Source organism: Ambystoma mexicanum, chromosome 6p (assembly GCF_040938575.1).
Source record: "Ambystoma mexicanum isolate Mex_15411 chromosome 6p, UKY_AmexF1_1, whole genome shotgun sequence".
NCBI classification, from domain to species: domain Eukaryota; kingdom Metazoa; phylum Chordata; class Amphibia; order Caudata; family Ambystomatidae; genus Ambystoma; species Ambystoma mexicanum.
This window is the reverse complement of record NC_090935.1, coordinates 920,023,167-920,039,682: the sequence shown is the minus strand read 5'-3', so window position 1 is coordinate 920,039,682 and position 16,516 is coordinate 920,023,167. Positions and strand designations below refer to the sequence as shown.

General features: G+C 44.2%; 1 long non-coding RNA gene across 1 annotated transcript in view; it reads left to right on the top strand.

Annotated features, from left to right (window-relative positions):
- The first annotated feature begins 1,845 nt into the window (after positions 1–1,845).
- Positions 1,846–16,516, top strand: part of LOC138510102 (uncharacterized) — a 52,862-nt gene continuing 38,191 nt past the window's right edge. The window contains exons 1-2 of the long non-coding RNA XR_011280320.1: positions 1,846–2,423; positions 2,750–2,965. This is a non-coding gene — a long non-coding RNA (uncharacterized lncRNA). The remainder of the gene's footprint in view (positions 2,424–2,749; positions 2,966–16,516) is intronic.

Sequence of the window (16,516 nt, the reverse complement as noted above, 5' to 3'; positions counted from 1 at the left end):
ATATCAGAAGAAAATAAATTAAGTGAAAATACTGCCAGCGACCAACCTTGTTAGCCGGATTAATCCAAAAACTGCTGTTATGCCACTAGAATCAGGCATTGAGTCATTTTTTTGTTCCAGTTTTAAAAACGTAAACAATTTTCTCTGACTGAAAACCCTATGCTTTCGATAGGGTCGAGTGAGATTTGAGATGGCTCTCAAAGCTGTCGTTTTCAGGAGCACAGTCAAAGATGACACCAACCCTTACTTCTGACTGGAAAGGCAAAGTGAAAGTGTAATACTGGCAACGGGAGAACAGGGATGTCGTTTAGTATAAGGGAAAGACAGTTCAGGCCTGTCACCCACATGGGGACCTAATTGTTGTGGGGACTGGCGAGGCCACTCGAACCGGCCCCTTTAGTGCTGGGAACAGCAGCATTTATGGTGGTGGAGGCACAGCGTCTCGGTTGGTTGCCGGGGATCACCCGATCTTATATTGGTGCCGGGCTGACACTGGTAGGCCATGCGGATACGGGGCTGGTGGGGTGTCGGTTCACCAATGGATGCCTGGAGCATCCGGTTACAGTATTAACCTGTGCGGACGTGGGCCACCTTGCTGGCATACGGGTCCCACAGCAGCATGACCTGCAGGCCTGTACTCACACGGTGTGGGCCTGCAGGCCTGAAATGAGACACAGACTCAGTCGTTCCATCCCTGGACTCTGCAGCCTTTCTAGCGCATGTGCGTGCAGGGGGCTCCTTTTATTAAGACAGTCGCATGATCACAGACATGTAACATTAGCACGAGCCCTGGGAGGTACTTAAAGGGGGTCACACCACACTAATAAGGGAAGACCACCTTATTGGTGGCCCGAGCACGAGCCGAACGTGGTGACTGCTAGAGCACAGTACCTGTCAGTGCAACTTTGGCGATTAGGAACAGCCCCATAGGTGAAGGACGAAGACAGGGCCAGGTGCGGATAACTACAAATGGACCAGTACTGGTAATTGGACTTTCTAAGGACACAGGCACATCACAAATACCAGGCATTTAAATAAGTACAAACTGTCCAGCAACTGGAGTGTGTTTTCTTTTAGGTGTTAAAGAGCTACAAAGGCATTCAGAGCAAGTACCCCCGAAGTAGAGAAGGAGAAAAGGAGCCGGGGACAGGGTTACAATGTCACAATCATGGTGCTCTAGAGAACCAGCAACAGCACTCCATTCTGGTTAATACAACACGAAGATGTGCAGATGCCCAGCCTGGCGTGGGCACAGCAGTGCACTCTTACCCAATGCAGATGCCAGAACTGAGCACCTAAGCCTCCAATGGGGTTACCCAGGAAGTTAAAGGTGACTGGAATTAAAAACTCCCCCAAAGGCAAAGCCTTCCAGAAGTGCAGAAGTTCACTGGAAATGACTTCCTATGGTATGTCGGAACTTGGATGCCATCATCAGCGCCACGATGCCTCCCGGCTGATGCGCGCTTTATAAATACGAAATAATAAATGAATAAATCTGAAACTACTTGCTTAGAAGTTGTGCATTCACTTTTAAAGTAGGTGTTACTGACATCTACTAATGCAGTGTCTTCCGGAAGCACTTGATTTAGAAATTGCGCAATCCGTTTTGGGTAATAGAATACGAATTGGTATTCTGGAATTGCAAAGTTCACACAGAATGACTTGTTTAAAAGTTGTGCAATCAGCTTAAGTAACGTGAAACTGATGTCTGTCGTAGAAGTGCAGTTCTAACCCGGAATTAATAAATTATGACGACCTGGAAGTCAAATGTTATGCGGAAGTCCTTGCTTAGAAGTTGAGTCAACAGCTTCAAGTAAGGCGGGACTGAGTGACAAAATGATTTGCCTGCAGCTCCATGTCTTCCAAAGAACTTGTAGTCTGAGGTTTTTGCCTGGGTGTTTGGGAACCCAGAGGGCATTCACGATGCTATTGTAATTGTATGCTTATGCTAGGATAGCATTTAAAAATGAAATATAACAGAAAGCAGAAATTATGCCTGCCAGATGAGCGACAGTTCTTGTCAACGAGACAGACTTTACTAAAATACCTTTCATTCCAAAACCTGAAGTGTGGTTAATAACAGTTGAACCACAGCTTAGTGTGACGTGTGGTGGAGCACACTGCAGCCATTCATGCGGGCGTCACCTTGGGGCAGATGAGAGAAGCCAGGGAGAAGAACCTTGAAGCTGCCAACACGAAACCACAGCTTTGCCCACGACTGTGCAGTCATAATACAGCCATGTTTACGCGACAGTCCACTGAGTTTTAGCATATGATGTGTACCCCCAGACAAACATTCTCCCGCTGGATAGCGTCAGCCGCCCGCACTCCAACTCATACCGCTGGCCACTAATTGACATCCAGCAAAGTGATGTGAAGGAGTCACAGGAAGAAGCCGAGCCGCATGAACGAGGGCCCTAAAGGTAAAAACAGCGTGACCAAGAATACGCGCACTTTAATGTAATTTATACCCCTGCTATATTGTGATTCCCCGGGGCCTTCCGACAGCGCGTCCTCGGACGGATCCGCCATGCTAAGCTTTAACTTCAAAGAAAGTCGCCTGTCAGTTCCCAAAGTAAACCGTCCCGAGGAGCCCAGGGGGAGAGGGAAATTGGAGCAAGCAGACACATGAACAGCGGGAGAGCCCATTTACACACTGAAATCTCCATTGCTGTTTACACCCCGGCTTTTTAGCACCATTCGCTCGCATTTCTTTTAGCATCATTTAAGTGCCTCCATTTCCTTTCAGGGGGCTGCTTTCTATTAGCAAAGTGTGTGCCGAGACTTCTACCGCAGCCGATGGGAAACCCAGGGCTCTCTATCAAGAAGAATCGGGGCATTCCACGCCCCTGCAAGACCAGCCGAGGGTGCCCACGACCCTGCATAGTTGTATGTAGTTGACCCCTATCACCTGCCGCTTCCTTCTTCAGTTATGGACGACGCTGGATTTCAAGGTCAGTTTCAGGTAGGTTTAATAATTAAGTAGGTTACACATATTCCATCAGTCCCTTATCATTAGGCACAACACATATGTACACACAATCACTGGCACCCCTTGCCCAGGGATACTGGCACCCACATTCAAATCACCACATCCCATCCACTCATGTCATCACTCAACTAACATTCCATGCACAGACATGTAGGAAAAGGTAAACAGGCAGATTACAACGTAATATTTGGAGCTTTATGTTGTAGTAAACATCAGATGGAATGCACTGTATGTTGGAGTATGGCCATCATTGATTCCACCAAAAACAAAACACCTTTGGAAGGTACTCTTATTTGCGTTTACCTATCCCAACGAGATTCATGTTCTCTACTTTTGTACGTACACATTCAGATTGTCCACTAAGACTTTTTTTGAAGAAAAATATCCCACGTTTATTTTAATGAACATATTTCTCAAATATCAAAACAATATATACACCACAATGGTGTCACACTAAAAGATCACTTGGGCCATGATGTTCTCTTTTAATCGCTTTATAAAGACAAAATTCATTTCATTAAAGTGCTGGGGTTAGTAAGTGACATATTTCAATTCACAATTTAAAACACTGTATATACTATGATATGATATATGATCTGATATGGTAACGTGCCTATACACAAGTGTTTCAAGGCGCAACGAGGCAAGAGAGGGGGAACAGAGGGAAGACAGAGACAACGATCTTACTAGGCAGGTGACATTGAGATGACACAAGTGCAAGGGAAGGGATAGGGGAAAAGTGTGAGGGGGAGGGGGACCGTGCAGTACATGGGATCAACAGTAAAAATAAATAAAATTAAAAGTGTGGCCAGCTGGTGGCAAGTGCACGGGTAAGTGCAGACATCAAATGTCACGTGCTGGTAGGGGCCTGTAGGGACACAGAAACAGTCCCCGAGTGCAAGGGTTGCCAGGGGGGCAGTGCATGTGTGCAACTGGCCGGGAGGGGACCTGTGCCTGAAATCAGAGGGTAGCCAGGTGACCAGTGCAATTTCAGTTTCAGCCAGGATTTCAGCAGAGGAGAGGAAGAGAGAAATCAGAAGCAAAGAGGAAGGTCTTGGGCTGCTTCCAGAACCAGAGATGGTTCTTCTCAAGTTTCGGAGAGGCAGGGAGGCTGTTCCAGAGGGATGCTCCAGCCGAAGAAGGAGATCTACCACCAACTTGTTGCTTGGAGAAGCGACTGACCCTGATGGAGTTGGAGGCGGATGAGTGAGGAGCTCGAGAAGGAAGATATTTACAAAGAGAGAGTTTAAGGTATTGAGGCCCCAGAAGGTCTTGTGGACAATGCAGAGGGTTTTGAACTTAATCCTCGCAGCCACTGGGAGCCAGTGCAGAGGTTTCAATCCTGGAGAGGCATGATGCCTGGGCTTGAGGCCAAGGACAAGTCTCGCAGTCCTGTTTTGGATGAGTTGCAGAGGACGAAGAGTAGAGGCAGGCAGATTTAGAAAGAGGCTGTTGCAGTAGTCCAGCCTAGCGAGAACCAGAGCTCTGGAGACAGTGAGCTTCTGGGGGAAGGAGAGGAAAGGAAGAATACCTCTGAGGAGGTGCAGTTGGTAGTGTCGCTTCTAAGAGACGTCAGAGATGTGAGGAGAGAAGGAGAGTGTGGAGTCAAAGATGACCCCAAGGTTTTTAGCCTTACAGGTGGGAGCAGGAAGACTATTGCAATGGTCTAGATTGGCTCTGATATCGCTCATTCAAAGGACAAAAAAACAGCCACCCTTAGTTCTCATGTAAATTGTTAGGTAGCCTGCAATAACAATCTATAGCACTCTTTCATTGTATGTTAAGGAAATCCTACCTTAGACCATACTTAGTTTAATTTGTGAAATGTGCAATACAAAACGCTCAACAAACTGTGTAAGGTCGGGTTTTAGGTTGGGAGGAGCAGCTAGCTTTTAATATCCAAATTTGCGCTGGTAGGTTGCACATGTTTTGGCAAGGGAAGCCCTTAAGGCAGAATTACAAAAATCGATGGTGCTGAGTGTCATCGTGGCGATAGAGTCCTCTGAGGGATTGTTTCTGGTGGTGCTAGCATACAAACAATATGGTGGCGATGGGTGATGTGTAGATTAGATTTACGAGAACCAAACACGAATATATAGGTAGATGGGAACCCCCTTCTAAATATAAATGAATTGTTAACTACCATTGGTCGTGCATTGTGGTGTCCTCAGCATATCATCAAATAGAACTGCATGAGGAATCTCGGTCTCTTATGTCATTTGCAACTCATATAGGTTTTGTTGCATGTCTTTCAGGCAGATTAGCATCAGCATCTGCGGTTTCACAGCTTTTGATGTAGGTGCTGCTCAGCAATATGCAAGGTGTATGTTGCTTTCAAGATGACATTTTGGTGTGGAGATGCAATTTGCAAGAGTATGACAACAGAGTACATAAGGTGTTAAAAGTATAGCAGGACAAGGGTTTGAAGATAACATTGTCTAAGGGACAAAAAGGAGTACAGAGCATAACGTATTTGGGCATACTTTAGATGTAAATGGTATAAAACCAAAATACCTTTGCCCATAATGAAGGAGCAACTTCGGTCATTTTTAGGAATGACTGATTATTATGTGAACTTTATTCCGGGGTATGCAGAGAAAATGGTGGTTATGACGGGGCCATTCAAGAGCATGCTCCATTTGTGTGGTCGCAGCCGTATCAAGAGGAGTTTGAGAGGCTGAAGGTAGATGTGGATAAAGGACCTTTGTTAGTTTTGTTTGATTACCACTGCCTTACCACCATTTTTGGCAACTCTACTGAACTCAATATTAGTCTCTCAAAATCATTCTGTGGTAAGTGGGTACCCCCAATGCATTGGAAACAGAATAACCATTCCTTTCTTCTTCAATCATGTCTAAGTTCTAAGTCAAGTTTTGCCTGAGGGCCTGCATCATTATCACTCTTTTATGACACATAGGATTAGCAATCAATGTATTTGCTATCAAGGCTACTAGAGCCGAGTTGTGTTGCAATTTCTCTTTAATGTTGTCATCCAACCTTACAAAAGCGTGTAAAACTAAATGCAGTGCTGAAATCGGAGAGGGGCCCAAAGTGTCAAGAGGAAAATTAATAGCCAAACCATTGCTTTGTACTACAGGAAGGGGTGTATGAAATTGTGGTGCCGTCTGAAAGAAAGCAGTCGAGGGGTTAAAAACAGGTTGTGCTCTCGCAGCAAGCATATTAGTGGACAATAAGACCTCTTCTGTCTTTTCCAGAATAGAAACATCATAAAACGCTTGGCACATCCTAAGAAAGCTTTCATCAAGAAGCATGGAGTCAGTGGTTAGAACAGCTGCAGAAGAAGGTTTCACTGACGCTCTCTTGGAAAGATGGGGAGAAATTTTGAAAGCACATCAGAAATTGTAGGCACAACAGGAAGGGATACAGAAATAATGTTAATATAAGATGAGAGGAAATGTGGATAGGCATGAGGGCACTGGAGTGTCTTTCTAGGTTACAGGTAATTTCTGAAGGTGATGGCATGATTAATTCCATCCACCAAGAGTGGGGAATGAATGGGTAGGAGAGCAGAGAGACTTGCCCTTAAGGTGGAACAACTACAGTGAGAACTTCTATGTTAATCGCACAGTTGTCAATGCGGCACACTGTGGACCACCGCAGACCATACTTCACCCAAACTTGAACACCACGCTCTGCGCGATCTGTGAGATTCTGAAGAAAGTCTTTCTGGTGTGTGCTACACCATTATCCGTGCTCCGTGAAACAAAAAGCTTTGCCACAGCCAGCGCAGACACCACTTCACCCACACTTCTGCGCAGTGTATGAGCTTTTGAAGAAAGTCTTTCTGGTGTGTGTTACACCGTTATCCGTCCTCCGTGAAACAAAAAGTTTTGCCACAGCCAACACAGACACCACTTCACCCACACTTCTGGAGCACATTTCCAAGGTAAGAAACACTGGCAGTCCCAGTGTATTCACAGTCTACTCGATTATTCAAAATTGAGAGCAAATAGTCAGTGGACTATTGCAATGTCATTCGCAGAAACAGTTGGAAGTTGTAAAGAACGTTACACTACAAGAAATTGGGGTTGGACCATTTAAAACAGACACTATCACAAGAGTAAGCATCACAAGCAGGGTGAATGAAATGTTACAAAATCCTTTACCTTTTAAAGAAAGGAGACAACCAACTGATAGATATTTTCTTTTACATTTACTGAGTTTAGGGTAAACGATCCTTTTCAGATTGAGAATCCATAAAATAAAAACCTTGAAAAGAAGCAACGATTCAGTTGCATATAGTATTGGAAAAAAAGGTTATTATTATGCTAGTATGGACTGAACATACTTGCATACTAGTCGGCTAGACCCCCCACCCATTTCCTTTGCTCGTACCCTGCCTGACTAGTCCCATGACTGTAAATACACTGTCATTATTTGTAAGAAATCTGATTCTGTATATATGCTATATATATTGCTTATGCTGTCACTGCTCCTCATGTTCACTATTGTAATCTATTTTGTTTTCACCATGCTTACTATGTCATTGTAACCTAAGCCATGCGCCCAGTTGCCTTTGGGCTAGGCACGCTATACAAATAAACAACATACACATACAAATACATGGCTGAATCCAGCTAAAGTTCTTTATTCTTTACTGTCTCTAGCTCAATACAAACACTATCCGATTGTTTGTATTCTATTCTCGAGTTTGCTACCAAAAGGTAAGAGGATGATCCATGGATAACCTGATGAAATAAGCAAGATTTATTCGGCTGGGCATGGTAACCTTTAGATGGCACATAAACTATAAAGAAATACCACAAAAATATACCTCCCATGAAATAATAACATACTATATCACATAGATGAATGGCAACACATAGCCATTACTAACATTTTAAAATAATGTAACGCTGATTAGACCTGGCATAGAAATATATATCACTATTTATTTAATTCGATGTTTCTTTTTTTGTTTTCTTTTCTTATGTTTATGCTTTATATAGTTTTTTGTAATTCTTACAATATTTAAAAGAATAGTTCAAAATGTGATGTGTGTTTCTGTGAAGAAATACCGAATAGTGAAACATGTGCATGTGAAGGCAGTATTGAAGGGTTTAAGTGATAAGGTGATGTACAACATAATTCTTTTTTTATGTATATTGTGATCAAAGCATATCAAGTCCTTGTTTTGTAGATAGCTTACAGATGTGAAGTTTGTGCACTTTTTAAACAAATTGATGGAATGAATTACACTCTGGGTACCAAAAAATGAAAGGTGCACAAAGAAAAATAAACTATCATAAAAATAATGCAAATCAATAACAGATCCAACAACATAAGAATGCATTTGTATTCTATTTTTTGGTCAGTTCTTATCAATAGCAGCAAACATTGTCTTCAGTAAGACATGGATCATACTTGTTTTTGCAAAGCTGTTTCTAATATGATTTCTTATACATTCACAACTTTTTGGGACATCGTCTTGTAAGTTGGGGATTTGCAAGCCAAATGTATTGATTTTAGTACTCCATTACCCCTTACAAGATACCTGCCTATAAAACATAGTGTATAGGTTCTAATACTTTTTAGGTCACAAACAGCATTCTTAAAACCACACCCGTTATGCCATATGCCACACCCCAAATTAAATATATAACTTGAAGCATTGGTTTCACAGCCATCAGTTTTCTTCCTCATCCACCGTTGTCCGCAAACAGGCCCTCCACGTTTCCTGGCTCCACCCATTATGGTTAATTGATACATTACCACTGCATTTGCACCACATTATTGCAGCCCCAAACTTTGGGTTTGGAGATAAGGTGAAGGAAAAACTCTTGCAAAATTCTGGAGGTAATTCCTCTGCCTTACCTCCCAAAAACGGCCAAATCAGCGGAATTCCTCCCAAATCCCCATGGATTACTACGGACTCCAATAAATGGGGATTAAAACCACCTAACACCACTTATAACCTGGCTAAATTACCAAGTGGCTGTAACAGTAAATCCATTTAGTGGTATTTTAGTGGATTTACCGCATAAATATCGCCAAACTAGTAATGAGGCCCTAAGTATGTGTCCAAGTTCTGTTTGGTTCAACTAATCCAGCATATCAAATCCTTAATATAGAAATGGGGGGACATCTCCCTCCTTCCTCTTCTGAACTATGCAATATAATTATCAAAAAGAAGAAAAAGTCCAAACTGGGTGCAAGAAAAAATGTAAAGACCAAGTACCTTAAGTCCATGTCTACTGTGGATGTGATTGTTGATTTAAACTCCCAACCACAAGCTAATGTTTTCTCTTCATCACCAGTCTCCAAACAAACATCTTAAAAAGCTACAAAGAGGGACATGAAAAAGTTAAAAGCTGTATCGGAGGACAAGATCACCAATATTTTCCTTCCCAATAGAGATCAAAGGATAGTCTCTGGTATTCCTCCTCCAGAAATAATGTAAGGATCAGGGACATAAATCAACTTGTGCATTTATAAGAATGTTGGTGTAGATCCACAGGAGATCAGTCATCATATCATGGGTAACAATATATCTATAAGCAAGGGTGTTTTACTTTCATTTGTTTCTAACAGTGCAAGAAACTTGGGAATTTAGCCTACACTGAACTCCTATGATGACCCTGTGGGAAGAGCTGTTGGCTTTCAAAACCTTAGACAATTATGTTACTGTATTCATTTTAATAGGTCAACCATACTCCACATTTTCTCTCTGATTCCAGCCTATACGAATTTTTCACTCTGGGGATATTGGCTGGGTAGATTTACCTGAAAAATTTACCTGGGATGGGGACAAAATTGTGCTACATTTCTTTCCAACTAATTTTGCAAGGCTGGTGTGGGATCAGCGGGACCTTTTCGATTCATATGTTTCGACATACATGTTAGGAAAGATTCCCATTTATGTGAACTTTCCCTTCAGTTGTGTAACCCCCAACTTTTTCTGCTGTTTAAACACCATAGTCTGACTTTGCTAGTGAAGCACAGCCTTCAGCTGCACGCCACTGGGCTTTTGCTCACTTTTGTTATGGGTAAACGGACATGCCCCTAAATACAGTCAGTACTGGGAGACTGTTTCCCTTAGTCCTTTCCAAGGTTGCAACTTTTCTGCAACATGTAGCAAGTGCAATATTTACCTTACAGTACAGGATGGGAAACGTTCTAAAGATAAAGAGGGTGGGGGGTTTGGGGTATGGGTCTGATTAAACTTCCTCCCAAAGGAGCCACAAAAAGAAATGTAAGGGTAAGTCACAGAAAAATGCACAAGATAGTGGAAGTTATCCTTCCAAACAGAACTCTGGTTACAATAAGCCTCCCTATGTCCCAAGACCCAGTGGATCTTGTGTGGCTTGTGGAGCAAGTGACCATGTGAAGGGGGACCCCAGATGTAAGGTCAAAACCTAAAAGGTCGACTCTGCAAATATGGCCTTCTCCTCCAATGAGGAAGAAGAGATCACAGGGGCATCCTTCTCCTCAGACTCCTTCTCCAGTGGGATAGAATCTGCGGTAGTTTTAGTTTCCCTGGGTTCCTGTGGGCCTAATGTCTCAGAGGCCTATGCTAGAATCCCTAATAACACCAAGCACTATTTCAAAGACAGTGTGCTGATCAATAGGGGTGACACTCCTTCCCTTAGCGATAGTTGGGCCAGCAGAAAAGTAGTGGATTGTACCTTGGTAGACCCAGAAGAAGTTGCCAGAGCTCTTTTGTTGCCACTAAGTTAGCTGATGATCCCCCTCTCAAGTACCCAGTTATGCCTGTAAATCTTACTATAAATGGTACAGTAGTCAGGATTCCAGTGAGAATTCAATGGCAAGTCCCAGAAAAGGTCCTGCTGGGGAATGATCTCAGAGCTTTAGGGCTTGTGGGTGACACAGCAGAGAGACCTTGCACAAGGTCACAAACAAGGGCTGCAGTGGCAAAGTCCAATGCCAAGCATAAGCCAAAGGGGAAACCCAAGGCTAAAGGAGTAAAAAAGACTGAAGAGGGAAAAAGAGAATATTCTCCCTAACTCACCTACCACTGAGGTGGAGGTAGTTGGTAAAACACCTGACCCTGATGGGGAAGAGGTGTTGACTGAAATCCTCAATCCCATGACCATCCTGAACTACAAAGTATGCTAGTGGAAGGTGGTCCTGACAGGGTTGAGTTCAGTAAGGGCCAACGTGAGTGCCCATCTTTGGAAGGCTTAAGGAGATAGGCCTGCTCCCAGCTTGAGGGTGCACCTCCTGGGAAGCGCAGGATGTATTGGGAAGGTGGGCTCCTCAACAGTAAGCCTACAGAGTCTACAGAAGGAGACTATAGGAGGTTGGTGGTTCCCCTTGCTGTAAGACCCTTCCTCCTGCAGTTGGCGCATAATGTCCCCTTTGCTGGTCACCTTGGCACCAATAGAACCAAGCAAAGTTTATCCATGTACCTCTACTGGCCCAAGATGGGGGTGCAAGTAGAACGTCACTGCAGGAGTTGTGCCACATGCCAGTTATCTGGGAAAAGTGACACAACAATCCATGTTCCATTGGTACCAATCCTAGTTGTGGGGTTACCATTTGAGAAGGTGGGGAATGACATGGTTGGTCCCCTTGACCCCCAAACATACTCAGGCAACAGGTTTTTCTTGGTGCTGGTCGACCATGCCACCAGGTATCCTCAGGTCATCCCATTGAAGACTGTGACTGCCAAGACAGTTGCAAAAGCTTTACATGGCATATCAACTAGGGTTGGCTTCCCTAAAGAAGTTGTGTCTGATAGGGGCAGCAACTTTATGTCCAGGTACATGCAGGCCATGTGGAAGGAATGTGGTGTTACCTATAGGTTTTCATCCGCATACCACCCACAAACCAATGGTCTAGTTGAGAGGTTTAGCAGTACCCTTAAGAGCATGATTGGGGCTCTGAAAGAGCCCCAAAGAAGAAAATGGGATCTTCTGTTATCATGCTTACTGTTTGCCTACAGAGAGGTACCCCAGGAGGATGCTGGCTTCAGCCCCTTTGAGCTTATTTTTGGTTACCCTGAAAAGGGACCCTTAGCAATAATCAAGGAGGGGTGGAAGACACCCACTCCCTCCGTCACTACCAATGTAGTAGACTATGTGCTAGGAGTCAGAAAAGGAATGGTACTCCTGATGGGTATGGCTAGTGAGACATTGAAGGCTGGGCAAGCCCTAGTGAAACATTGGTATGACCGGAAAGCTGACCTCATCAACTTCACACCAGGTCAGCAAGTCCTGATCATGAACCAGATAAGGCCTAGAGCTTTACAGGACAAATGGTCAGGCCCTTACACAGTGGTGGAGTCACTGGGTGAGGTCAACTCTTTAGTGGACCTTGGAAGGGCTGGACAGGCTCAAAAGTGTTCCATGTAAATAGGCGGAAGGCTTTCATCCCAAGAGTTGAATCGCTGCACTGCTGCTGGCTTCAGATCTTGAGGAGGAGGAATCAGAACCTCTTCCTGACCTGTTCCAGGGCAGTACTTCAGATAGCTCGGTTGAGGGTGTCAAAGTGGCCCCTCACCTGAATTCTGATCAACAAGTGGAGGTGAGAAGTTTGCTGAGGCAGTTCTCCCCCTTGTTTTCACAAGCACCTGGTTTGACACGTTGGTGCAAACATGATATTGACACAGGAGATAGTGTACCTACTAAAAGTAGGGGATACAGAATGTAAGACAAAGTAAGGTTTTACATTAAGACATAGGTCTACAAAATGTTGGAGCTTGGGGTGATTGAACCCTCTAGTGGTCCATGGTCCATCCCTGTGCTTTTGGTTCCAAAGGCAGGTACCTCTGAGCTGAGCTTCTGTGTGGATTATAGGGCTCTGAACACTGTCATCAAGACAGATACACACCTCTTGCTGTTAAATGTTAATGTTAAAGGATATTTGTACAGCACACTATCACCACCAGAGTGGTCCCCTGGCACTCTGGCGGATCTGAAAAGGAAAGGGGGTGGGGGTGAATTAGTGGGAATGAGCGGGATAAGTGTAAGAGAGCAGTGATGTTCTGTTGGCAGCTTCAGTTCGGTTAACACCATTCGCTGAGCTTGGGGGTGCTTTCCGGTTGGTAGCCTTTGTGTGCTGTTGAGAAAAGCTATGTGTGGTTTGTTTTTTTGTTGTGGTGTAGTGAAGTTTGTGCAGTTTATTGTGCTTTAGGGTTGTGGTTGTGGTTGTGTTTGGTTAGAGTTTGATAGGTGAATGCAGAAGGGTGAAATGGTTAGTCAGTTGGTCATTGGCCTTGCTTTCTAGAAGTGATATGTGCTAAATGCCCATGTTCTTTCTAGATGTGGTGCGTGAATTTCTCTGCATTTCTATCTGTATCCAGCACTGGCTAATATTCACAATACTCTCTATATATGATGCACGCCAATATTCACAATTATATCCAAATGTGGCACTGGCCCACCTTCAAATCCTGGATAGATGCAAAGCAAGCTAGCATTTTTTTTAAACAATTTTTATTGGTTTCAACATAAGCACCATACAGTGGAACGCCAGACATGCATTCACATTTTTACTCATAGCCCCATTTAGTTTTTCTCCCCCCCTTGAAGCGCCTACCCCACACTTCTACCTGCCTCAAACTCTTCCATGGGCGTCACCACATTTTCATCACCTGAAGAGGTATCTTCCTCCGAACTTCCCGACAAGACCCAAACAGAGTTGCAACTAAGTTTTTCCAGGCTACCAATGTATCTGCTATCTTCTCGGGGGTCATGTATGCTCTGTGGGTAACAAAACTGAATCTGTTGCAGCCTCACATTTATGGATACTTTTTGTGGTACCTTCGTGCCCTGAGCTACAGCCCATCTCCCATTAATCCACCCCTCCTCCTCCAAACCACATCTCGTCTTGATCGCCTCCTTCACAACCCTAGACATCAACAGCTCGTATCTCCGAGAGACTTCATGGCCCCCTTCTGACACATTACAGAAAGTTTCTATGGCAGTATCGGGTTGTTGAGTCAATACTGCCTCTGGCCACCTACTTTTAATCATGTTTATTAACCTAGCATATGTGATGTATTGTCCTCGGTGCAATCCTGTATCTTCCATCAATGTATCAAATTCTATCACCTTCCCGTCTTGCCACACATCCCCTAAGGTAGCTATGCCTTTTGTTTTCCAATATCTCCTAAGCTTCCCTCTTATTTGGCCATCAATCCCTTCCAGTTCCACTAGTAGCATTTGCGGAGAGCATGGGGTCGGATTCTGCATCACCCGGCAAGCCCTCTGCCATACGTCCCTCCTACGTGCTGCTGTTTCGACAACCACATCCATTCATTCAGAAAGTGAGGGGCGCACTCTGCTCTGAGCAGTCTAGACTCAGGCGTGGGGTCATCCGCCAGCCAGCGCGCCACGTCTTGGAGTTGGCTGGCCAAGTAGTACACTTCAAAGTTGGGTAATCTAATGCCTCCTTGTTCGTACAGGTTTTGCAGTTTCCATAACGCAATTCTGTTCCTGGAATTATGCCATTTGAACCCCCTGTATATACTCTGTATACCATCAAAGAAACGTTTAGGTATCATATGCGGAATGTTGGCAAAATAATGTAATAGCCAGGGCAGTACTACCATCTTCAACAACGCCACTCTCCCCATCATGGTTAAAGGTAGCATGGCCCAGAATTTCATACTGCTCTCAATTTTAGACAATTCTTTCACTGTGTCCTGCTTATACTCAACCTCGACCTTATGGTATATGTCTATTCCCAAGAATCTGAACGTTTCAGTATCCCACCTTATCTGCAGTACTGGCAGTCTATGTTGTGGCACACCTACGTATCTTCCTAGAGCGAATATGCTAGACTTCTTGGGGTTAACTGTTATGCCAAATAACCTTGCATACCGCTCCATAACCTCCAGGTTATGCTGCAGATTCTCCTTGGGGTATTTCAGGTACAATAACATATCATTCGCATACATCAAAATTAAATGTTGCTCTCCCTTAGTGCCAATCCCTACTTCACCATATTGCTGTCTCAAATATGCCACCTAGGGTTCCGATGCTAAAACGAAAAGCATCGGGGACCACGTGCAATCTTGTCAGGTACCTCTACTCAATTGCCATTGTTCAGATATGGTCGCTCCCATTTTAACTTGAGCCTACGGTTTGTTGTATAGCCGCTGGACCCACTTCAGATATCCAGGCCCAACCCCGTATTACCTCAACACAGCTAGTAGCCAGGGCCACTTGACTGAATCAAAGGCTTCCACCACATTTAGTGAAACTATCGCTATCTCCTGGGAGATCTATGACGCAGTGGAGCCTCCTAAGGTTATCCAGTATACACTTGCCTGGGACATACCCTGTTTGATCTAAGTGGATAAGTTCCTTTATAACGGGCCTCAATCTATTTGCCATTACTGCTGTAAGTATTTTACTGTCTTGGATAAGCTTCAAGACCGGTCTATAGGACCTGCAGTCTGTATCCGGTTTATTAGGTTTAAGTAGTGGAATGATTATTGCTTCCCGAAGGGATGCAGGCAATGAATTTACATTAAACGCTTTGTTTAGCATTGCTAACATCGGAGGGAGCAATTCCGTCTTATATGCTTTGTTGAACTCGCTCGGGAGGCCATCAGCACCTGGGGCTTTGTTAGTGGGTAGTGTCTAAATAACATATTCTAGCTCATCTAGCGTCACTGGCGCTTCTAGGCTCTACCTTTCTGTCACATCAAGCTTAGTCAGAGCTATCTCTGTTAATGCCTCCAACATGTATATTGCTTCCCCTTCTGTAATATCTGCATACAGTTCCTTATAGTATTCATGGAAACATTCATTCACCCCTTCCTGAGTATCTCGCACGAAGCAAGCTAGCATTCACAACTCTATATAAATGTGGCATTGGTAATATTCCCAATGCAGTCTATATGTGGCAATGGTTAATATTTGCTATTCTATCTAGATGTGGTGCTGGCCGACATTCACAATCCTGTATAGATGTGATGCAGGCTAATGTTCACAATTCTATCTAAGTGTGGCACTTGCTAACTTTCACAATCTTAACTAGATGCAACGCAGGCAAATGTTCAAAATTCTATCTAAATGTGGTACTTGATATCATTCACAAATCTGTCTGGGTCCGGCACAGGCTAATGTTCACAATTCTATATAAGTGTGGCATCCTATCTCGATGCGACACAGGCTAATGTACACAATTTTATCTAAATGTGGTACTTGCTAACATTCACAATGCTATCTAAGTGTGACACTTGCTTACCTTCACAATTCTATCTAGATGCAACACAGGCTGGTGTTCACAATTTCATCTACTTGTTAAGCAGGTTAGTATTAATATCCTGGTCTCATATGGTCTGAGGGCAGGTAGAGTGGCAGGGCTTCTGGAGTAGAGTGATTGCTCTACTCCCCACCCAGGCCACACCTACCTTGGTGGTTGCTGCTGGTCGACGGTTGACCGCTGGCCTCCCCTGCTGACACCTGCACACACAATCTCTAGCCGCCTCTGTGGGAGCCGCCCTTAGCCGTAGGGGCTGCATGGGCAGAGGACTGCCCTAGGAAGGTCAGTTATGACCAGGTGGACGTACCAATCAGGGGAGGTGGG